This window comes from Polypterus senegalus, chromosome 12, assembly GCF_016835505.1.
Source record: "Polypterus senegalus isolate Bchr_013 chromosome 12, ASM1683550v1, whole genome shotgun sequence".
In the NCBI taxonomy this organism is placed as follows: domain Eukaryota; kingdom Metazoa; phylum Chordata; class Cladistia; order Polypteriformes; family Polypteridae; genus Polypterus; species Polypterus senegalus.
Window position 1 is genome coordinate 80,550,051 of NC_053165.1, and position 25,175 is coordinate 80,575,225.

At 40.4% G+C, this 25,175-nt stretch overlaps 1 long non-coding RNA gene across 4 annotated transcripts in view; it reads right to left on the reverse strand.

The window, feature by feature from the left end:
• Window positions 1–25,175, reverse strand: part of LOC120541188 — a 154,473-nt gene that overhangs the window by 36,233 nt on the left and 93,065 nt on the right. For all 4 annotated transcript variants that reach the window (XR_005635962.1, XR_005635963.1, XR_005635960.1 and 1 more), the window contains one exon: window positions 22,642–22,835. This is a non-coding gene — a long non-coding RNA (uncharacterized LOC120541188). The remainder of the gene's footprint in view (window positions 1–22,641; window positions 22,836–25,175) is intronic.

Here is a 25,175-nt window from a genome sequence, read left to right on the forward strand (position 1 = left end):
ACGTAGCCCTGAGTCAGGATGAGCCCCTGCCATCTTTGTGGAAGGCGCCGATCCGCATGAATTGACATTAACAGTTGGATTCAGCAAAGAACATCAAATGTCGCCTTACCGCTATGTTTATTAAAGATGTTATAATTACCTGTTGTGTAAACTAAAAGGAGGGTGACATATTAGCATGGATGGTCACACTAGTCTGTGTGTGTCTGTGTCCACGCGCACTTTGATTTTAGGTAAGGTGAAGTCCTGTCCCGTGTCCGTTCCTTCTCAGATAGGCATTGATTTGCCCATAATCTCATCTGAGAACATGAGGGCAACCATTAAGAAGAGTAACAGGGAGGGTTAAAGGCAGTTAGACAGGAATACAGAAGATAAAGTGAAAGATGACCCAAAGAGATTCTTTCAGTATTTCGGTAATAAAACAACAGTCAAGGAGGAGGTGAACTGCATCAGGAATAGTAAAGGGCAATGCTCTAAACTCCGAGTTTTCTGAGGTCTTCACATGTGAGGAAGTGGATAACCTCCCACCGGTAAAAGGGACTGCTAAGGAGGTACTGGTGATTTGGAAATTGTACAGGGATAAGTGCTGCTCATATTAAACAGGTGGAAATCAAATAAATCAGGGCCAGGACCAGATAATATTTACCTTTAAGTTCTTAAGGAGGCTAGCGAGTATAGATATAAATCCTTGACACATATTTTTAGAAAGTCACTGCGCACTGAGGAAATGCCGAAGGACTGGACAATAGCAAATATTATCCCGTTATATGAAAAGGGTGATCGGGCAGATCCCAGCAGCTATAGGCCAGTAAGCTTAACTTGCATCACAGGTAAATTAACAGAAGGAAATATTCAGGATAAGATTGAGCAGCACATGGGAAGAACAGCTTTACTGAACAGTCAGCATGGGGTCAGAAGAGGAAGGTCTTGTTTTAGCAACATGCTGGAATTCTATGAGGAGGCAACAAAAGGATACGATCAAAGTGGAACACATGATATTATTTATCTTGACTTTCAGAACGTATTTGATAATGTACCACATGAAAGGTTGGGCATCAAATGAAAAGAAGTGGCAGTTCAGGGTGTGGTGTGTAGATGGGTGCAGAATTAGCTCTAGCACAGGAAGCAGAGGGTGATGGCGCAAAGAACTTCATCGGAATTATCTGACATTAAGAGTGGTGTTCCAGAGAGGTCAGTCCTGTGGCTGCTGCTAATTTTTGTACATATAAATGATTTGGATAGGAATATAATTAACAAGATGGTTAAATCTGCAGATGATACCAAGATGGGTGGATTGACAGGTGATCTCTCATCTGGTGAATCATTACAGAGGGACTTAGACAGCATACAGTCTTGGGCAGATTTGTGACAAATGAAATTTAATGTGAGTAAATGTAAAGTATTACACATGGGAAGTAAAAATGTTGGGCTTGCATACACAATGGGAGGTCTGAAAATCGAACGTACACCTCATGAGAAGGATTTAGGAGTCATAGTGGACTCAACACTATCAACTGCCAGACATGTTGAGATGCCATTAAGAAGGCTCACAGAATGTCAGGTTATATAGCGCCTTGATGTGTGCAGTACAAGTCACAGGAGGTTCTACTCAGGCTTTACAACACAGCAACAGGAACGGCGGGCCTGTTCTTGTCCAGATTGTTCTCATTTTCTAATGTTCACTGCTGCCCCACATCTTAAATTGAGGATAGATTGCTTCAGTTAACAGAGAATGTTCTCCAAGTGCAGAACGAATATGTTTTGTCAAGCAAAGTATAGTGTGGGACCCATCTGAGCAGCATCAGTTAGTCAGCGTCCTGGTGATGGTCAGTGAGCACTGCAGAGGAGAGAGTGTCGTTGGTTATTTTGATATCGGACGACAGTGTTATAAAAAGGGTGGCACAGTGGAAAGTGCTGCTGCTCTTTCACATCCCAGCTCAGTCAGTGTCTGTGTGGAGTTTGCACCCTCCATTTCAAGTTTTTCTTCAGGTACTCCTGCTTCTTCCCACATTCCAAAGAAGTGCAGGACCAGTGAAATGACAAGCAGAAGGTGGTCTGCTATGGATGTGTGCATGAGAGTGTTCTGTAATTGAGCCTCCCAGGATGATTTCTGCCTTGCAGCCAGGATAAGCATATCTCTTGTAACCCAGCGATTGGATGCATTTTTGTGGTAATTGAATGACTATTTAATGAAAAATGTAAACTTTATTTTTCTTTTTGATGCTTTTTGAATCTTATTAAGAAAACACAATGTGCTTGTTAACACTTCATTACTTAGCTGTAACTGTCCGCTAGGAGTGTGACAGGTAGACCTTACAAAGCACTAATTGTCAATTTCCCATCCATCCATCTATCCATCCATCTATCCATCCATCTATCCATCCATCCATCCTCTTCCGCTTATCCGAGATCGAGTCGCGGGGGCAGCAGCTTGAGCAGAGATGCCCAAACTTCCCTCTCCCCGGCCACTTCTTCCAGGGGAATCCCGAAGCATTCCCAGGCCAGCAGGGAGACATAGTCCCTCCAGCATGTCCTGGGTCTTCCCCGGGGCCTCCTCCGGGTTGGATGTGCCCAGAACACCTCGCCAGGGAGGCGTCCAGGAGGCATCCTGATCAGATGCCCGAGCCACCTCATCTGACTCCTCTCGATGTGGAGGAGTAGCGGTTCTACTCTGAGCTTCTCACCCGATCTTTAAGGGAAAGCACAGACACCCTGCAGAGGAAACTCATTTCAGCCGCTTGTATTCGCAATCTCGTTCTTTCGGTCACTACCCATAGCTCATGACCATAGGTGAGGGTAGGAACGTTGCTCGACTGGTAAATTGAGAGCCTTGCCTTACGGCTCAGTTCCGTTTTCACCACGACAGCCCGATGCAGAGCCCGCATCACTACGGACACTGCACCGATCCGCCTGTCGATCTCACGCTCCATTCTTCCCTCACTCATGAACAAGACCCCGAGATACTTGAACTCCTCCACTTGGGGCAGGATCTCTCCCCCAACCCTGAGAGGGCACTCCACCCTTTTCCGGCTGAGGACCACGGTCTCAGATTTGGAGGTGCTGATTCTCATCCCAGCCGCTTCACACTCAGCTGCGAACCGATCCAGAAAGAGCTGAAGATCATGGCCTGGTGAAGCAAACAGGATGACATCATCTGCAAAAAGCACTGACCCAATCCTGAGTCCACCAAACCGGACCCCCTCAATGCCCTGGCTGCGCCTAGAAATTCTGTCCATAAAAGTCATGAACAGAATCTCTGACAAAGGGCAACCCTGGCGGAGTCCAACTCTCACTAGAAATGGGTTCGACTTACTGCCGGCAATGCGGACCAGGCTCTGACGCCGGTTGTACAGGGACCGAACAGCTCTTATCAGGGGGTCCGGCACCCCATACTCCCGGAGCACCCCCCACAGGACTCCCTAAGGGACACGGTTGAACGCCTTTTCCAAATCCACAAAACACATGTAGACTGGTTGGGCAAACTCCCATGCACCCTCCAGGACTCTGCTAAGGGTGTAGAGCTGGTCCACTGTTCCACGACCAGGACGAAAACCACACTGTTCCTCCTGAATTCGAAGTTCGACTATCCGACAGACCCTCCTCTCCAGAACCCCCGAATAGACTTTTCCAGGGAGGCTGAGGTGTGTGATCCCTCTGTAGTTGGAACACACCCTCCAGTCCCCCTTTTCAAAGAGGGGGACAACCACCCCGGTCTGCCAATCCAGAGACACTGTTCCCGATGTCCATGCAATGTTGCAGAGACGTGTCAACCAAGACAGTCCTGTCAATTTCCCTCATACTGGAAAGTTTTCTTCTTGGGGTCACAATGCTTGCTGGGATTGATGACACGCACGCTGGATAAAAAAAGTAAAACCTCTTCTGCAGCAGAGCATAAGTATACACACGTTGTGGTCATCTACCAAGCCACTTGCAACATGCACAAGGCACCCTTACAGTCACTGCCGTCCACCACTTCCCTACCTAGGGTCCTACAAAGAGCACATTAATAAGCAGACACAATGTATTGAGATGACATGCATACAATAAACAATAATAGACAAATGTTAACATTGTAAAATGTAGACATATAAATAGAAAGGTTACAACAGGAAGACATACGATTATATTCCTAAAGTTAGAGGGATAAAGTAAAGGACACATTACTCATAACTGGAAGATTAAGAATACAGAGGCTAAAACTTATAATTCAAAAGATAATAAAGTAAACAGAGGCTGGTATTCCATCCCATGTTGGTTCCTTCTTGCGTTGTGTCAGAAGTTGCTAGAAGGGGCTCTGCCTACACACCACCCAGAACTGAAATAAACAGGTTCAGCAAATGGGTGGAAGGATAAAGTAAAATGTTAAAATATACTCCTCTCAGCTGACTCTATTACTGGGTGGTGGTGGTCTTGTGCCAATCCCAGAAACATTGGGCACAAGACAGGAGTAAGCTTTCAGCAGCGTATATAGGCAGTGCGCTGGTACATTTATAAACTGGGTGAATTTAGAGCTGAGAGGCTGCCTAACATGCAGAACATTGGATTTTGCAATGATACTGGAGTATCTGGAAGAGACTGCCATGGAGCACAAAGCAAATGTGCAAAGTTTACACGGACAGTAACCAAGCCAGGAATTGCACCCAGGTCTCTGGAGGTGTCATCATTCCACACATCCTTTCACAAGATTTCAACCTGTGCTACACTCTTAAAAACAAGGACCCCCTAATAGCACTATATTACATTGTTTAGTTCCTCTTAGATACATTTCTTGACATAGAATTATTTAATTCCATGAAGAATTTTTTGCATATTAAATTGAATCTTTGGGCTTTGAAAAGGTTCTGAATATGGAGACACAATAGAAATATTTAATGTAAAGTAGGCTGCCTAGCAGATTACTAACAGATCAAGAATACATGAACATTGCATGGCACCACTCTAAAGAACCATTTTTGGCACCTTTATTTTTAAGATTTATGTGGCAGGAAAGCTAACCACTGCACCACTGTGCTCCCATTAATTTAAGTTATTAATGTTATTGAGTGACTTGCGTTGCTGCCTCATGAATCTAATGTCATGGATTAGAATCCAGAGCTTGGTTGTTACATTTGTAGTTTGCACATTCTCCCTTGTCTGTATGGATTTTCTTACGTTGATCTCTAGCTTTCCTCCTACTTTCCCAAGATGTATTCATTCAGTTAACTGGTGACTCTAAATTTCCCAACTATAGTGAGTAGTAAGAGGGTGTTGTACCGTGTTAGTCATTATGAATGTGGTTAAAAGTTGAGCAAAATGACACCTTTTATTGGCTAACTAAAAAGATTACAATATGCAAGCTTTCAAGGCAACTCAGGCCCCTTCTTCAGGTGAGATGTACTACAGAAACTGGAGTTCCCTGTGTTTATATACACACTAGGACAAGAAACAGCATTGGTAAATCTTTAAGTGACAAATCTTAAATGTAAAAAAATGAACAGACTCCTTCAGGCTGGGGTTCATTTAACAAGAGAGAAGAACAATGTATGGTCGAGATCTTTGGATAAGATGACTGTCCAACAAAGTCTTTTGAAGTTTCTGATGAGTTTTTCAATACAATGTGGATCTGTAGACAGGTTGTCTGTGTCAGTCTGAGAAATGCAAACAATCCTCATATCTGGCCATAAAACTCTTGTCTCTGTTCAAACCATGTTGCAATGTGTTCAGTTTTAGCATGAGTTTGACTTCTGTTCTCTCTTGCTGCGTTTTGAAGTTGCCCATAAGCCCTGTGACTTTAAAGTCCCTCTCACAGTGTCCATGGCTGTTGAAGTGGGCCGCTACAGGAACATCTGTGTTGCCACGTTTAATGTGGACCCTGTGTAAATTCATTCTCTGGCGGAGTGTTTGTCCAGTTTCTCCCACGTAGAGTGCAGTGTCAGGACATTTCATGCAGAGAATTAGGTAGACCAGATTAGATGATCTGCAGGAAAATTATCCCTTTATGTGATGTTCTAGTCAGCAGTGTGGTATAAGTATACGGTCTGTATTATAAATGTGGGCACACGTTTTACATCTTTACTGTAGGCAGGGAGATGTGCCATTTTCTGTTGGTTCACTTAGGGAGCTTCGGACAATTAACCACCAAACCTGCAGCAACTAATTGTCCGAAAATCCCTAAGTGAACCAACAGAAAATGGCACATCTCCCTGTTAACATGGAGACACTGAGCCCTGAACATACATAAAGCAAACAACATCTTACTGACCCACCTTAGCAACGAGCAACCTACCCTTAAAAAGTGACACTGCATTTTATTGTACTACTCTGTGAACCTTTGCAGTGTATTCCGTGATGATTATGATAATCATCGTGTGCTTCAGTGCTATGACATGCTCTATAAAGCACTTTGACATAGTTCATACTGTGAAAGGCACTATATAAAAGAAAGAAGTGGAATAGTTACTGTTCTGGGCATAAGTGGCTCTACATTAAACCTTCATGTTTATGGGCAGAAAAGCAGCAGATGTGAAACTACTCGCTTTCTTTGTACCCATTTTAGAGCTGCCAGTTAAATGGAGTTGGTCTTTGAAGCGATGGAAAGAAAAAAGCAAATTGAAATGATATTTGTGGACCTCATTTCTCCTAATTTTCAAAGCACTAAGGAGGAGTGCAGTCTTAAAATACCTCAATTATTTCATGCAGATTTGCCCAGCCTGTATGTTACTGCCAAACGTTAGGAAATCTTTCATTTTGACTGCACTGTAATCAGTTCCTAAAAGTGAATGTATGATTCTGCTTAATGAAATCACCACCCTACAATGCCAATGTTTTACACACTAGTCTCAAGTGTCCTGAATGTCACATGGATCAGTGTTTTCAGATACTATATGCTGCAAAAGGCACTGAAAAATTGATAATTGATTTTTGATTGTACTTTTGTTAACTGAAACAGAATGTTGGCATAATGGTCAGCAATGTCACTTCACAGCTCCTGGGTCTTTGGCTATCTGTGTAGAGGTTGCATGTCCTCACTATGTTCCGGTTTATTACCTCTGGTGGCCATACTCCACAGCCAGGCAGTCAAGTCTTATGTCATCCTGAGCGTGCCTGTGCCTAAGCATGTGCTCCAAAGAACTGGCACATGTCCATTACTGTCAGGCTATGCGTTATCTGTCAGTGATCCTGAAATACATTAACAGGAGTTAAACATGAATGGACGAATAGGTTTAACGTACTTAAAGAGTGATCACTGTGAGACACGCTTAAGAAATGAAGAACCATTAAAAGTTTTTTAAAGAGAATGTGAATAATTTTATATTTAGAATACTTGTTTCATCTTGAATTGTACAATTATGGAATGAGAGAGTGGTCAAATATAAAGTGCTATAATAGAGATGGATAAATTCAACATAAACCTTGAAGTCTATTGTGGCAACATTGGGCACAAAGCAGTGACCAACTGGTAAGGGGCACCTGTCCATCATGGAGCCCACCAACACACCCACTTGTGGCCAATTAGCCTAACCTGCTTGTCTTTGAGATGGTGGGAGGCAAACCAGAGTATGCAGAGGAAACCGCTTGTGGACACAGGGATAACATGCAAACTACACATAGACAATGACCAGCCACAGGATTTTAACCCAGCACACTGGAGCTGCAAGGCACCAGTGCTAGTCACTGCACCACCTTTATATAAAACTATACAAGTTATTTGTAAGAAAATAAGGAAACTGGAAGAAGATCCTCTGAGCAGTCTGCAATGCCAGCCATCAAATGCAAACAGTAAGGTGCACAAGAGCTGAGTCACGGCACAGCAAAGTCAGCACCAAGCTAGGGCCAGCATTAGATGAGACACGGGTCCACCACATAACTGAGGGTCGTGACTGAATCAACAGTGAGACAGACAACTTTGCCCCATTTCAGACATATAGAATGTCTATTGATGTATTATAAGTGTGAAGACGAGATGTTTAACCCTTTATTATCAAGATTTAGTCATTGAAATCTAGAGCAATGGTCATCAGCAATAAGGAGCATTTTCAAAGATAAAAAGCCCTACCTCTGTTTGTCCCTTGATGGGCCCATTCCCCTTCTTGGGTGCAGTCCACCTTGCATGTTCCATGTCTTTCTGTTTAGTTTTAACTCCCAGGGACTCTTCTGAGGATCATAAGGGTTAATAAACAGGTTCCGTGAGACGCTGCGACATGTTGAATTCGAGACTTTGAACACAGACACACGCCCTTCGCTCAGCTTTTCCTCTCCAGGATGAAAATACAATTCTGCTTGCTTTTCACTGGGTGCAGTATAGCGTAACCTTGATTGAGAGACTGTTCATCTTGCTCTCTTTTTGTTTTGAATTTTGTCAAATGCCAAGGTCTGCCATATGATAACAAAAAGATGTCTTTGTATTTGTGACTGGAAAGTTCAATTCAAAAATTCATTCTACCAGCTTATGGTGAATCATTCAGGAAAATAAAAGTGAAAAGCATTTTGTAAGGTTCCCAGCCTGAATGATAATATGCTCTGCATTCTTTAATCACTCGGCCTTTTTAGGCACATTTGCTAGTCTGCTCTTTAGGAGGAATGAACTGCTAGGAACTGACATTCTTTCATAGAACTTCAATTGTGGGAATTTACTATTAGTCTGTGAGACATCTCATTAAAGTTTATTGTTCATTTAAATGTCTTTATTTCTAGGGCTTTATTATCAGATTTGCACCTCCTTCCACAAGCCTCCAGCAGGCTTGCATGATGATTCTATCTGTTCCTCCATTTTGTAAAACTGCTTACTTCAGTGAAGAATCGTGGAGAGTCGCAGCCAACTCTGTCCATTCCATAGAATTCTTCATATAAGGCTTCAGTAACATTTTTGTAACATACCTTATAATGCTTGTCATTTTACATTTTATAAAGATTTACAAACCCCTACAGGCTTGTGTTCATAGTTTACAAGTCCTATCTTTTATAAGCACTTGATTAGCATTTTCACACATCATTTTATTTCTGTTTTTTATAGCAAATTTCATAAAACAATAATACCATTTTAAAGTTTACAGTATATGTCTTTTCCCTTTGTATATCATATTTCTTCAAATTTTATAACATGTTTTGCAGAGTTTTTGTTGAGTTACTGAAGCTCTGCTTCTATTATTTAGTTTAATTATTTGTCAATATTTTTAAATTGTATAGTTTATTTTTATTAGACTGTTATTATTCAATTTTGTTCGATTTTTTTAAATAACTCCTTCCTTTCACTGTAGTAGCATTTTTGTAGCATTGTGCCTTTAGTCATATTACTTTAATAAGTCTCTACTTGCACTTTCTAGTTTATTTCATAAAAGACTTTATTGCCTTTATTACTTTATCAGCTTTTAAATTTCTAATCATGATGCTTTTCAAGCATTTTGGTAGCACTGTACCTATGAACAGAGTAAATTACTCTCATCCCTTATAGTATATGGCCTTGATAAAACTGAGGGAATAAGGAAGGCATTTTATTCTTCACTTCTATAAAACTGCATTATTTGTAAAATGACCATCATTAAAACCCACGAGTAATATGCAAGTCCTTCAATGATTGTTTTAAACCATTTTGATGCCACTGTGCCTACAACTGCAGTCAAATATATATTCTTACAGAACTCTTCTTTACACTAATTACCTGTGAAAAGGTAAGTGGGGGAAAGGAACACATTTTATTCTGTAGTTGATAAAAGTTCAATGTTTGTGAACTGACTTTTATTAGAATTGTATAAATCCTTTCATAAAGCTTTGTCATCACATTTTTGGTCCCTTGAAAGAAAGAAGAAAACAAGAACTAAGTTTCTCAATGTGATTTTAGCAGAATGTTAACAGCACGTTTCTATATCTGTGACTTTCTTTAATTCTCTTTAAACAGACAGATCTCATTTCATATTCAGTTGTACAAGGTTTAATTTCTAATAGATGGGCTGTTATAAGCATTAATTGGTTTTCTGTAACTCCATCTATAAAGCAGTTTTAAAGTTTATATATTGCTTTGCCAATTGTTAGTGCCTTTTATAAGTTTACATCAATGTTTTACAGTAATAATAAATGTTTGTAGCATTTCAAGTGTAATGCCCGTGGCTAAAGGTGTAGCTAATGCCATTTCTTGTAAGTTTTTTAGTAATCTAGAGAGCGTTTTTAAGACTGTTTTGTTTATGTCATCTTATTTAAATGTGTGTGCGGTGTCTGGAGCTACCCTGCTCTCTTTCCTCGTGTATAGCACCTTTTTTAGATGAAGTCTCCTCTGTGCCAGCACATCAGCACTGTGGCTGCTACTTCACTAAACTGTTAAGTTCTCTACATGATGTCCCAGGTGCAAAGGGGTCATAGGTACGCCTGATGTTTTCACTGAGCTCATGTGCGTCTTCTGCTGCTGTGCCCACGTTGTTTTCCTGAATGCCTCCTCTCTGAATGACGCCTTTAACTCCTGTCTCTCCATCAGTGGGACTGTGTCATATCTGGTATGGCACCTTTTGCAGTAAACACCAACATAACATGAAGCACATTGCTAACTGTTCTTTGGCACAGCCCATTTTTCGAATGTTTAACTTAATTTTCTGATCATCTTTTTTTCTGTCATTGGCCCTGGCAATAGAAATCAGTGCTGAATGTGGTCTTTCAGTAGGCTCCCTGAACATATGAAGAATACATGTGCCAACATTTCGACCCAAGATACATATAGTGTGCCTCATGAAATTAGTGGTTTTGTTCCTCCCGTAATACATTTCTACAGATACAACGACTCTTTAGCAAATGACAGCAGAGTCAGCAGTTAGCTGCTCCTGTCACTCCTAGGGATTGGACAGTCTAGGCTACCCAAAGTCTTCTCCTCCATCTGTCCATCCATATTTTTCAGAAGTAGCAGGGCTAACTGTCAGACCAAGTGAAAGCACACTTGTGATTTCATTCAAGCTTGGAACTTTGCCTGGCAAACATACAGGCTGACGGCTGAGTACAAATGCCCCCCCATCCCCCCCCAAAAAAAACTGCCCACAGCATACACTCACTGGCCACTTTATTAGGTTCACCTGTTCAACTTCTTGGTAACACAAATATCTAATCAGCCAATCACATGGCATTTAGGCATATATATATATATATATATATATATATATATATATATATATATATATATATATATATATATATAAAGTCAAGACGAGCTGCTGAAGTTCAAACTTAGCATCAGAATGGGGAAGAAAGGTGACTGAAGTGACTTTGAGTGTGGCGTGGTTGATGGTGTCAACAGGCTGGTGGTAGTGCAATGGTGAATCTACAACATGAAGAATGGTGGCAAAAGAAGTTCCAACCCGTTACTAGTAAGGTGTACCTAATAAAGTGGCCAGTGCATGTATGTCGATGCATGCTGTTACCGCATCCTGCAAAAAGCAAAACCTCCATTGGATCGTCCGACCTGTCCTTCTGTTTTATAGGGAATTGATATTCAACTGATTTGTACATCTATGATTCTCACTTGCTCCACTAGCACTTGTTTCAAGTTCCTTACTGGATGAAATGTCAGTCCGTCAGTCATTTTGTAACCTGTGTGATCCTGAGCAGGGTTGCTGGGGTCTGCTCAAGCCTATCCCAGATAGCATGGGGTGCAAGGCAGGGAAGAAACCCTGGAGAGGTGCCAGTCCATCACAGGTATATCTGATATAGTGCTTTCAGAGAGGGCATTGACTGAAACCAACTAATAATACTGTAGTTAAACATAAACAGGAAACCTGATCTCGAATTTATAGAATACCATTCTAAAAATGTTTTATAAAACTGTTTAAATATTACCTTTTAAGAAAAGAAAAATTCATACAGTGCCTTTCATCCCTCTAAAGATCTTCATATGCTCCTTTCTTATTTGTCATAATATAAATATGTATGTAAAATGTAATATAAACTTGATGATTGTTGGGACAGGCTCCAGCCTTCTGTAACTCTGCTCTGGATCAGCAGGTTAGAAAATGGATAGGTGGATGAAAATGACATAATGCTTTCAATCACGAGCTTCAACGGGGCAGTAAATGATGATTAAATAATAAATGAAGTCTTTCTTCTACATTGTGCCTTATATCAAAAATAAGCAACCACTTCATTTACAAAGCAGTTAAATTAATCATTCAGGAGAAGAATGGCTGTCTGTTGTTGGGACATTCAACACTTGGCCTATGTGTCACACCAACTAAACCTTTTACATTATGCAATGCGGTAAGCGGCCCAGACACAGACAGGTAGACATGGTTTTAATTCACCCACACATGTTTATTTAAAACTGCTCCTATTTACAAGTGCACACACAACCCCAAACTCCCCCAAAGTCCAGGACTTTCTCACACTATGATGCCTCTCTCTTCAGGCCGCCTCCTTTTCTCTCCTCCCGAGCTCCGTCCTCCTCCGCTCCCAACTCAAGCCTCTGAAAGGAGAGAGGCGGCCCCTTTTATAATCCCCACCCGGACGTGCTCCAGAAGCCTCCCGATAATCTTCAGCCGGCACTCCCCAGAGTGGCAGAAGTACCGGCTGCACACCTGAAAGCACTCTGGGTGTCCCTGGTCTTCTTCCCCCCAGCACTTCTGGGTGTGGTGGAAGTGCAAAGGGCCAGGGCTCCTCAGGCATTGGGTGCCCCCTGGCAGTGACCATGGGCCCCTATAGGGTTGAGCTTCCAAGCTACGTTCCCGTGGTCCCCAAAGCCACCAGGATGGTCGCCCCCTCGTGGTCTGGAAGAGACACAAGGCCTCCTCTGGTCATCCTGTGAGTCCTGGCTGGGTACCAACCCAGCCACTCGCCACAGCAGTTAATGAGGAGCATTAAGTCAGGCAATTATTTACACGGTGGTGCAGTGGTAGCGCTGCGGCCTTGCAGTAAGGAGACTCAGGTTCGTTTCCTGGGTCCTCCCTGCGTGGAGTTTGCATGTTCTACCCGTGTCTGCGTGGGTTTCCTCCCACAGTCCAAAGACATGCAGGTTAGATGGATTGGCGATTTTAAATTGTCCCCAGTGTGTGTTTGGTGTGTGGGGGTGCCCTGTGGTGGGTTGGCGCCCTGCCTTGCACCCTGTGTTGGCTTGGATTCACTACAGCAGACCCCTGTGACCCTGTGTTCAGGTTCAGCGGGCTGGAAAATGGATGGATGGATGGAAAATCAGTAATTCTTTTTCTATTTCAAATAGTTCTTTTCATAGTGCAAGTTACCACCTAAAGAGATTCGCTATACTTGAACTGGAATTCATGTTAGGTATACCCTGTATAATCAATGTTTTAAAGCGAGCTTTACATTACAATTTAATAGTCATTAAAGAAACCCTCAGAAACAGTGCACTTTGTAGAAAGCTAAAGTTAAGTACACTGTAAGACACACTGATTATTTTATTAAATTAAGTCTAAGCATGCCAGTTTGAGAATGCGACAGAAAAGCCCAGGATAGAATGTAATAATGCAGGTCCAGTGAGTGGGTGCCACTGGGTGAATAAGCCTCTGCCACACATCTCTATGACAGTTATAAACACTATGAAAGGTAGGGGGTGCTCTCAAGCTGGTTTCTAAACCCAGAACTGTTGACAAGAAGGCCAAGTTATACAAAAGGGTGAATTTTATTATAAGTAAAGAACACAATCGAGGGGAGGAGAGCAAAAGAACAGGAATACAGAATTAGATGTTTAAAAAAAAATCCCAACACTTCTCTGGGCCTTCCATTACAAGTCATTTACTGTACTGGCAGGCCCATTACTCACCACTGCATCTCACCAAGCATTTCTTAGCATTCCTGAGACCCTGCTTACACTTGAATGGCCAGGCAACCCAAATGAGTCTGTTCCTCATAACGCATGGCTTGGACCCATGCATCTTGTCAAAGACCTCCTTCTTGCCACATATCTGACTGCGAGCTAGCATTAAGCAGTCTGTTGATCCACATTGTCATTCCCTTGACTTTATGTCTCCGAAGAAATAACTTTTGGGACAGTTTCTTAAAATATAGGACTTACTGCTCTCTAGTGGTAGCACCTCAGCTGTGTTGTCATTGTGACATGTGTACCTCTTCTTTAACAATCATATTCTCAGGATTGAGAACAGCTTTGCCATGCCCCCTTTAAAATGCAATCCTCAAGCGCACTGGAAACCAAGCATACCTGATCTTAGAAAAACGCCTTCGTCCTCAGAGGGAAAAAATCATGTTTTGAAGATCCCTAGTTGACTTTTTGCTTATATTTTCTCCTTAATTGTCCCACTGTTCAGTTGTAAAATGTTTTCAGAAATGTTACAGAAATCCCACAAGCCATGGTGCTTTTGTCTAAACCTCCTATATTGCACAACACTCAACTTAGCTCATATTACCCCAGAGGCAAATAAAGTATGACCGATCAATCAACCAAATGAATTGCCTTTCGTTTCTATCTATATATAGTGCCTTACCTATCTACCATTTATATGGTGCTTTTCAGATCTATCTATTTATTCTAGCCATATATAGCACCTTCACTTCTATTCTGTCTTTGCGTTGATTGACAGACAAGATAATTTAGTTTGTCAGGCCTGACAACCATGCATGAAACTTGCAAGAAGGGGAAACAGATCACGCCTTCTTCACACAGGTCTATATGGCATAAGCAACGGAGATGAGGACACACAAAATATCTGATTAACATTTCCTGGCTTTACAGATTATACAGAAAAACTCAGTCGCTTGCTGCCTCTGCCTGCTCAAGACCATAGTTTTCAGCTGGACTGTTCTAAACAGTGCATTTCCACGTAATGACCACCGCTTCATCAGTATGTTTTTCCACATTTCTGTGATGTGAGTATTGGCAGGTAAAGAGACTCCTCAGAGAATCAGGAGCAGAAACTGATGCTTGTATTTTTATAACCATTCCCAATCACTGTATACTGGCTTCATATTTCTACAATGTAAGCCCAGGCAGGTGAAAGATGAACCAGCAGCATTACAGTAATATTATCACCCATGTTTTTATTATGGCCAACCTTTTGAATATTGCAGTTTCTCAGCGAATCGACTGTTGTTTTTTAGAGCGTCTTCCATTTTTAATTCTCCCCAGAAAGGATGCTAAAGCAAGTGGCGGTCATCGCACCTGCTTGTCACCTGTCATTCTTGTTCTGAAGCTATTTGAGAGAAGTGCAGTGCTCAGGGACTTAAGAGAGGCAGGCTTGTGCACAGAGTCCTAACACAGTGTTTTACTTCAACATCTGCGCACACCATTTGTCCTCTTGGCGCAGCTGCTAAACTGAGGCGTGCTCAGAGAACACAGCACCCCCAACACGCACACCTCAGCAAAGCCATCTGGTGGGTTTATTCGCGGAGATTCTGTCCAATTGATTGGAGATCACTGACAGCATCTGGGCTGCACTTGCTATCTAACGACCGTCAGCTCTAAACACAGACCAAGAGCATGTTCCTGTGTGACGCTTTATGGGAAGGAGGGGTTGAGGGGTCTGGCACAAGTGAAGCAGGAAAGAAAACAGGTTCAAAGATTTCCATTAATATTTATAGATTTACCAATTGTCAATTCTTTTTGATCTGTCTCCTCCAGAGTACCCACTGCCTCAGAAAGTGAAACCTGGGGCTGAATGTGCTGCTGACCAACAGTAAATCATACCCTGTTAGGCTTGATAGTCTAACGATTAAACACCAGCCACAAAGGGAAACAAATCTGAAAGCAAGGAATCAGTCAGCCCCAAAAAATGCTTTATCAAGCACCTTTAAATGTGACCACCTGACTGAGAGCATCTGAGAAATCTTTATTTTATATGGCAACTTCTATGGGCTGATTATAGTATAAAAAGCAATTAGCAACATTATAACTTAAAAGAAAAATCCACCAAGAAATATTTACTTCATGTGCTATTTTGAGAAGTTAGCAAAGAGATTAATCAGGCTCTCATTTTATAAGTTATTATTCATCATCTCAATATACTTCACAAAACAGTTAAAAGTAAAATTCAAACAAATCGATATGTTAATGATCTATCCATACAATTTCTAATCCACTTATCCAGCTCTACTTCATGGGATCCTGTGCCTAGGAATTCATTTTGATTTCTGTCTCAACAGGCTTTATCCACAAATACTACAACTAAGTGAATTATTACAGTCCATTTTACACTGTACACAGTAGGAGTATTATTTACCGCCTATCATTAATTAAATGAATGATTATATATAGGGCCTTTTGCAGGCAGTTTCAGCATACTTTAGAAAAGAAATAGCATTAATGTATTCATAGTAAATTAAACAAGCAACCTACTGTATATTAGAAAGGGTTCCTTAATGGTTCAAATAAACCAGTGAAGAAACCTGTTTGTATTTTGCAACTTTCACACTGTTCACTTGTCTGGTATTCCAATAACCAGGCACTCTTCTGAAAAATGAAGATGCAATTTAATAAGTGTTGTATGTGAATGTTTAGAGAGCCATTGTTGGCACTTTCCCCAGTGTGCACCATTTACAAAAGAGCACTCACGATTCATAGCAATCAAGGACTAGAGACTAATGCAGTACATTAAAGTCAACAGAAGAGGGTGCTAGCAAAGCAATGATTGGCTTTCCTGAGAGAAACAAGGGCATTGGAAAATGAAGTGGCACAAATAGCACTTGGAATGTCGAGAACACACAGATCAATTTGGATATTGTGATTAGTCTGTGCCTTCCCTAAATCGCAAAACTGAGGTTCAGTACACCTTTCAATAGGCGCCAATGTCCAGTAATTTAGCATAAGCAATGGACTGAGTGTGAAAACACATTGTGCACTGATTAATTAGAACAAATAAGTGAAAACAGCACAAAAAACAATAATGTAAATATAGCTCAAGACTAGATCTCAGAAATGTGAGTAAAAATGTGAGTCACCAAGTAAGGTTTTGAATTGTAATTTCTAAAAGCAAAAATAGATGTTACATTACTTAGCTATACATATTTGAGTATTTTCTTTATATAACTACCAATCAATCAGCCTTTATATAATTTAGTGGCATTCATGGGGATCAATAGCTCAGTGTAAATGGCTGCTCTAAATTAGCTTGTCTGGCAGTGCACATTACTGTGTCCTGTCTGGTGTTTGGTCCAATGAATTGAACCACCGCTCCCCATGAGTTAAGTTAAGTTAAAATATGCACACAATGGAAAGAAGCACGGACAGGTTAAACTTAACTTGATATTATAACTCTCATAATGACCACCACACCAGAAAGCTTTACTCAGGAAAAAATATTAAAACATAGGAAAAAAAAGAAGACAGACAGCATTGCCCAGTGCTTCCACATGTGGAGTTTGCATATTCTCCCCACGCCATGCAGGTTCTCCTCTGTGTATCACAAACGTTCCTTCCATATCCCCACACACGTACTAGTTAGGTCAACTGTGTGTTTTTCAGTGTGTCCTGCAAAAGACTCCAACCTCGAACTCGATCAAGTGAGTTTCAGATCGTTAAGTTATATCATGTTATAGCCTCAGAATGAAGGCAGAATGTGAAGTGACTTCATGATCAATCAATATGGTGCTCTTTCTAGGCAGCACAACTCAGTGTGCCATGTTGGTGACCACATGGAGTTGAGTGCATCAAGGACTTTAGCAGAGTGGACTGCAGAAACATTTTGTCATCGACATCAATTTTAGTCTGTATCATTTTCTGGATAACATTAATCTGTCTTCATTTTATATACAGGTAATTATTTTCAAAGTGATGTAAATTTTTATATGCTTAAGCTAATTCTAAATGCAAAGAGTCAATGCTATACAGAAACATTTTGATAAAATATATTTTATAAATAGAAATAAAGCAGAACTTGTTTAACAGTTGACTAAACAGAAGAGCACTAAGCGACTCCATAACAAATCAATATTGATGTTGTTCAGCCTTAGAACAAAAGATTCACATTGGTCACAATACAACACATCTGGCTGACCACTTCAGCATAAAGTAGACAATAATAATGAAGATTCACAGATCAATGAATTTAGGTTTTCACTGAGTATGCATATTATCCTTTTATTGGTGCTTATCCTGGGTGTTTTGGGTTCATGTCAGGAAGAAAGCATGGATAGGAGTCCTTGTCCATCAAGGCTTACACTTACTGAAACACTCAGACTGAAATAATTTGAGCCACCAATCAACCTAACACACGTGGCTTTATCATGTGAAAGGAAACCAGGGTCTCCAGAAAAACGCCTAAGAGACACAGGGGTTCTTTAGGTGTCATTTACTAGTACAATTGCACAAGACTGCCACCAAGAGAACATTTCAATTAATTTTCTGAAGTATTACATATTTAAATCATCTCATTAACAGAGGCATGGTGGCACAGTGGTTGGCGCTGTTGCTAGACAAATGCAGAATTCTTAATCTGAACCCAACATGTGCCATTATTTTAGCTGTGTTCAGGTGGGTTTCCTTCACCTACTAGATTTTAATTTGGGATATTACCTTTTCAGTAACTTTTGAAAGTCTTCAGTTTGCAAATAAATACTGTGAGCCATGAACACAAATCCATGACAGGACTAGTCACAGCTTCATGTTACTGATGGCCTTTCTGTTGCAACCATTTCTCCTGGATATCATTATGTAGCAGCAGGTGACTTGGTATCCTTAGAGGTAAAGCGTGAAGTGCTTCATTACATCAAGAGAGGACAACAACATCCCGAATGTGATTGCACTCAATCTGACCTTCTCTCGAGAAATGACTGGATGAGATTCCCCACTCAGTTAGACAAACACATGATGACAGACTTTCTTCTACCCTTTCAATAATGAAGACCTTCTAAACATGAGCTTCTCCAATACCACGGAAATCTTCAATGATGACACAAAATTCATGATTATTTAAAAAAACACACAATTTGGAATGGTGGGTGCAGATGTCTTCAGCTTTCACCCAAAGGTTCTTGTTAGTGCAGCTGTTCTTGTAGGAAAATGTGAAGCACACTGAGGGGGGCTCTATGTACTTGATTCTCCTTACTCTGCCTGTCAGAGAACAGCAGCTGGAGAGGCTTTGGTAGCTTCGCCTCCATCTTGGAAGTAGCGTCAACCTCCTCTGGAACTGCTTGAACTTGTGTCATTGGCTGAAGATTATTAAAATGTGGCAGTTTCTGCTTTTCTGTATTTTTCACTAAATATATCTTTGCTGGGTCTTTGTATTATTTGGGAAACAATAGGGGAAGAAAAAAAAATACTGCTATAAAATAAAAAACCCAAACCTATGAAAAAGGACTACAGTCTAGTCTTCAATGGTGTCCTGTCTGCAACTAAGCCACTAATCTTTACAAAAAAGGGCTTTTAGAAAGACCGACTGATCAACCCATAACTAAGAAACCCAGTATGGAGCATTGTCTCAGCTTCCTTCTGTATCCAACCTCTCTTGTTTCTTCACAAAAAATTAGTTGCTTGCCTTACTAGATTCAATATGACCCTATAATATCTCAGAAAGGGCCAACAGAGCTCCAAACCCAGTGTTCAGTTAGCTTCTATCTATCTATCTATCTATCTATCTATCTATCTATCTATCTATCTATCTATCTATCTATCTATTATATAGTGCCTTTCATCTATCTATCACATCTATTATATAGTGCCTTTCATCTATCTATCTATCTATTATATAGTGTCTTTCATCTATCTATCTATCAATTATATAGTGCCTTTCATCTATCTATCTATCTATTATATAGTGCCTTTCATCTATCTATCTATCTATCTATCTATCTATCTATCTATTATATAGTGCCTTTCATCTATCTATCACATCTATCATATAGTGCCTTTCATCTATCTATCTATCTATCTATCTATCTATCTATCTATCTATCTATCTATCTATCTATCTATCTATCTATCTATCTATTATAGTGCATTTCATTTCTATCTATCTATCTATCTATCTATCTATCTATCTATCTATCTATCTATTATATAGTGCCTTTCACATCTATTTATCTATTTATCAACTATATGCTGACATAACACATATGGAGTAAGCAGAATTTGCTCTTTTACTAAACGTTTACTATCTATTATGAGACTTTACTAGGTTACTGTATATTTGAGATATAAGCCATCTAGATAAAAAGTGTAAACTAAACAAATATATACAAAACATGGCATTACGTTCTAACTGAAGCAAATTCAGGGTAGAGAGCTTTTATTTGTTGAACATATGCAATCCTGTTTCTTTTGGGGCAGAGATCTAAGGGTGCTAAAGAAGTCTGGGAGCAGGTGTCATGAGGAGCGGGGAGGAAAAAATGTCCAGAGAGAGATGAACAGAAAAATGAGAATACCTCAGCTGCCTCATTCTGTTTATCACGCAGTCCTGTTGCAGGGCACGGGGATTGCGTTAATGTCTTGTGCTCCTTGGTTTTGCGCCTCTATTGAAATTGTATTTGGCTTTCAGCACACTCTGGCAGGTAGAAGACATAATAGCTCCCATTTTCATCCTCTAACACGCTTTCAGGGAGCTCTGCCAGAGGTGCTGGGCATGTTGAGAGCTTTGGCTGCCTGCGCTCTTTATCCATGAAGATGCGACTGACGCTCACACCTGCTCTTCAGGCTGCATGATAACGGTGACTTGGTGCAGGACTCTGCCGGGTGACTCTCCTCTGTCTCTGGGTCGCTGCCATGCCATTTTACAGACAAGGCAGAGGTGCAAATGAGTTTGAGAGGCACCAGCATTGTCTTTGCTTTTGTGCTATCCAGGGGACTAGCGCTTTGTCACTTTTCAATTTGTGTGGTTTTTGTTTCTCTTCAGCTGGAGAGTTTTGTGCGTTTTTTGCTTTTTGAATTGTCTCTGTTATAGTGTGTAATGATCAGCTTTGACTCCACATTGTACTACTGTGTTATTTAAAAGTGGAAGAAACAGGATTCTACTGTATTGTAAATTAATTTATTCTCATACAATCATAATTTATATTCCTGTATGAGCATAAATAAAATTAAAATGGAACTGATTCTGGAGAAAGCTTTAGTACCTGTATCTGGCAAATTGCATATTTTCATCACACATCTTTTGAAACCTTTAAACTACACTTGGCTCATCATATAAAAACCATTATATGTTTAATACAGTAATTTTCCTATTGAACACTAAATAAAAATCTTGAGGAGTAAAATTCCAGTACAGTATACAGTTACTTATATCTATTTATTTTAAACAAGCTTTATCTCATGCAGCACAAATAATTATGAGTGAGCATAATAATATAGAGCTTCTAAAAGCAACTGAAAGCTTTGCACCACCAATATAGTACACGTACAAAAAGTGTATTTAGCCTGTAGAATTATTATACAATAAGCCCAATCTATTTTAAGGTAAGCAACATTATTATAATCCCATGCAGGCTCTACAAATGGGAAGGGGCAGCAGGGCCATTTGGCTCACGCCTCACCTCCCAGGGGTGCATCACCTCAGCCAAGGGTGGATGGTCTTCCAATTTAACCCCTTTGAGTCAAGAAAAAGTGCTTAATGTTAAAGCTAAATAACATTATACTGCAATGCATTCTACCCATTTTTTAACATGCCATCTTTCCATGAAATCTTTAGGCTTCTTTCTAAACAGTGCGGGTGGGAGAGGTGGCTTATGTTGTGAAATGCCCAGGGGTCTATCTGAGCTCACAGAAGGTCTGCTCTCATCTCATGTGTTTGTACTTGTGTTTTAAAACACGGGCAATGAGCAAACCTGCTCCATGTAGGACTACCTGTCTATCTGTGCTAAAGTTAGATACTTACAAGAACAAGTATTACCTCTTATACCCTGATACCTTTTCATTTCACATCCTTTCATTTTGCATCATTTCCCTGTTTCTGCTGTTGACATTGCCTAACAAACATGCTGACTTCACTACACTGTCCGCATTTACTTGACCTTTTAATACTATCTGTTCTTCAATTGCTCGTTATATTTCCCCTTGCTTATATTTATAACATAAAATAATAATCTCAAAGCTGCTTAGTCTAACTATCCTGGAAGCACTGCATCGATAGCTGCAATCAGCACTGGGTGAGACATCAGTCCTTTGCGAGTCATATTTACAAAGTGGACAATTTGTAATTGCCAGTCCATCTAGCGTGGTCACCTTCAAGGGGTGTGGGATGAAAACCAGAGAACCTTTTGGGTAATCCAGAAAGCCATTTGGAAAACATGCAGACTCCACACGGACAAAGACCAGGCACAGGATTCAGGCCCCAAATGCTGTACACATAAGGCAATAGCACTAACCACAGTGTCAACATGCTGCTCTTACATACTAACTGAAATATTTAATGCTTCGTGACATGGTTTGTGATTATGTTGTCTATTAAAAGTGCTATTAAAAAATAAGACTGGATGATGAATGCCCAATTTGTAAATGGATCAAAAAATAAAGATCAGTCCATGGTTTGAACTCTTGTCAATGCTGAGCTGAAGACTGGATGAAACCTGCAGAGATTCCTTGTTGAACCCTTTTACTCTGTCACCATGTTTCAACTGTATTTTGACCCCAATTCATTTAATCTTAAGTGAGGGAATGAGAATAAGTCAAAGTCATGTATTTAGCAGCCTTACCGAATTCTTCTTACATTGTCCCAACTCTCGCTCACTACACCCATTTTCCTCACCTTTCCCTGCCCCTTGTGTACTCACACAGCAGTCCCTTTCTTTTTATTTGACACCCACCTCTCCAGCTCTTAAAGCTGCATTTCTTCATGCTGCTTCTAATATCATGTCTTCTTTTCCTTAGTATTGCATTTTTTCCTCTTTATTGTTGCTTTCCAAGCCTTTGGATTCATGTTTTGCTGCTGCAGCTGTCGTATGTGTCATCCTGCCAGAACCTTCTTGATAATCAGGCTTTGGTGTGAATGGGCCCTCTCCTACAGGAAAAAAAGATTAAATAGAAATACACACCAAAATATATTTATTGACAAATTTCCTTTGGGTTGTTAATAACTTCGCTTAAATGCTCATTTATTTTTTATTTTATTTTTACTTTTTTTTTTTTTTACCTTGACCAACATTTTAAAATTACGATCAAAAGAAAGCAAAACCATACAATAAAAAACACAAATCTCCCAAAGGCCCAGTCAGGTTCAGCCAAAATCGATTGGCTTCAAGATCTGTACAAAAAAAAAAATATATTAAATAAATAAATAAATAAAAACACCTGCTAGGTGCAACATCCCCCTTCCTTTTGCATATATTAAATCGTGTTAGTGCTGTAAAAAGGATTTTCACCATTTTTGGCAATTAGATTTTAGCTTTATTTACAAAAAAAAAATGAAAAAGAGAAATATTGAGTCTGTCCCAATAAAATTCAGTCTTTATTGCATGTCAAGATAATGGGCGACACTCACATGGAAGTTGATGTTATTAATGCTTTGTTGTTAAAACTGTCAACAGGGTAGTCAGTGCTTCTGCTCACAGACCCCAGCTTTGAATCCCACACCTAGTCATTGCTAATATGGACATTCTATTGCACATCCTCCCAGTGTCTTTGTAGGTTTTCCTTTGATATCCCCAGTTAGGTGTTTGTCAGGTTGATTTGCAACTGTAAATTTGTGTGTGAGGGGGGTGTGCGCTGTATTGGACTACTTTCCCCTTCTAGTTTGGTTCCTACTTCGTACTCAGTGCTGGCAAGATAGGTTCTGACCCCTCTAATCCTAAAAGAGATTTGGAGAGTTTGAAAATGTACGAGTGAATTAAATCAGAAATCTCAGGGCAGACTTAAAATCAAATTAAATTTTATATTAAAAGTTCAAAAACACATCTGAATGGCAGGCAGGAATAGTGTGGGATATAAACAGCTGCTAACTCTAGGAAGCAAAGGGAAATCTGATGGCTACCGGATCTGCATTACACAGCATGTAGGCCAACAGCTCCTGTGAGTCTTGAAGCATGGCCCACCACTCCACCTACTTGTCATTTTTCACAGATTGTTCGGTGTACATATAGATGTCAACCTTTGTGCGCCAGTCGCATCCACTTTAACAAGGAAGGTTTCCATAGGTGGCAAGTGAAGGGTTAACTGGAGCTCAAAGAAGGTCTCTGCTGTCAATTCAGCCGACGGTGAATGATCAGCAGAATTAATCGAAAAGAGGATGCCGTCCAAATGCATGTCACCCTCCTAGCTTTGAAATGGCGGAGATTTGTGGCCTCATTTTATTCGCGTCCATTTTAACTCTGCAGCTGGGGATATGCTTAACTGTGACTCATGAGGTCTGCAGCTGAGACCGAAACAGCTTTGTTCTCTGAGTTAATGGAATTCTGCTCTTTCTTTTTCCCCCTTAAAAATGCAGTTATTATTTTTGTACAACTCAGTATGTGCTCTAGTAAGGCACTGATTAATGGAACAAACTACAGAGTCCAACAGTTTCCTTTTGCATACCACCATTCTATCATGACTCTTATATTACCCACTGTCCCCCCAGCCACCCCCCTCAATCCCCATCCCATTATTAATTCTGTAATTTCCACCAAATGCTTGATTTGATTTATGCCTTGCCATCCCAAGCCAGCATATTGTCTGTCTCAAGCAATTAGCAGCCGCAGTCCGTCTATTTACGTTGGTTGACTGTATTACTGATTTGTTTGGACCAAGGCTAGTGGTGCCCAGTCTAGTGCCATCTGCTGGAGCATTGGACCACTAGGACTCTGACAAAGAGTTAGGTATCATTTAATGTGTACATGGATTTTAAATGTAGAACAAAGTTCCTCTAGGTGAAAAAGCAGGTTGATGAAGAGACTGGGGCAGAGGGTCATGTCTAGTACAGGTGATAAAGATGATCAGAGACACCAATATTTAATATTGATTCAAAAATGTGTGAAATATATTTGCAATTAACAAATTTGATGTTTCCACCTATCTGTCTGCATATACTGTATATGTGTGTTAGAGTATGTGTTCATGTGTTTGGTGCTGGGCATGAGTGCATACATGCAAGTATGTGCTAGCATATATCTATATGCTTTGTGTCATGTAAAAAATGGCTTTATCATGGTGCGTATGTGTGTGGGTCTGTGTCTCACAGCTGGCTATGACAGAAAACCTGGATTAAATTAAAAAAAAAACCCATACACAATGAAAATTCATATGGACAATAACCAGGTGTAAGCAGGTGTGGGCTTTGGATCGAGGACACTGGGCTTGAGCAGAACCAACTACTGCGCCACACTACATCACTCACCATTAATGTTCCCTGCAGCGATCAGAATGA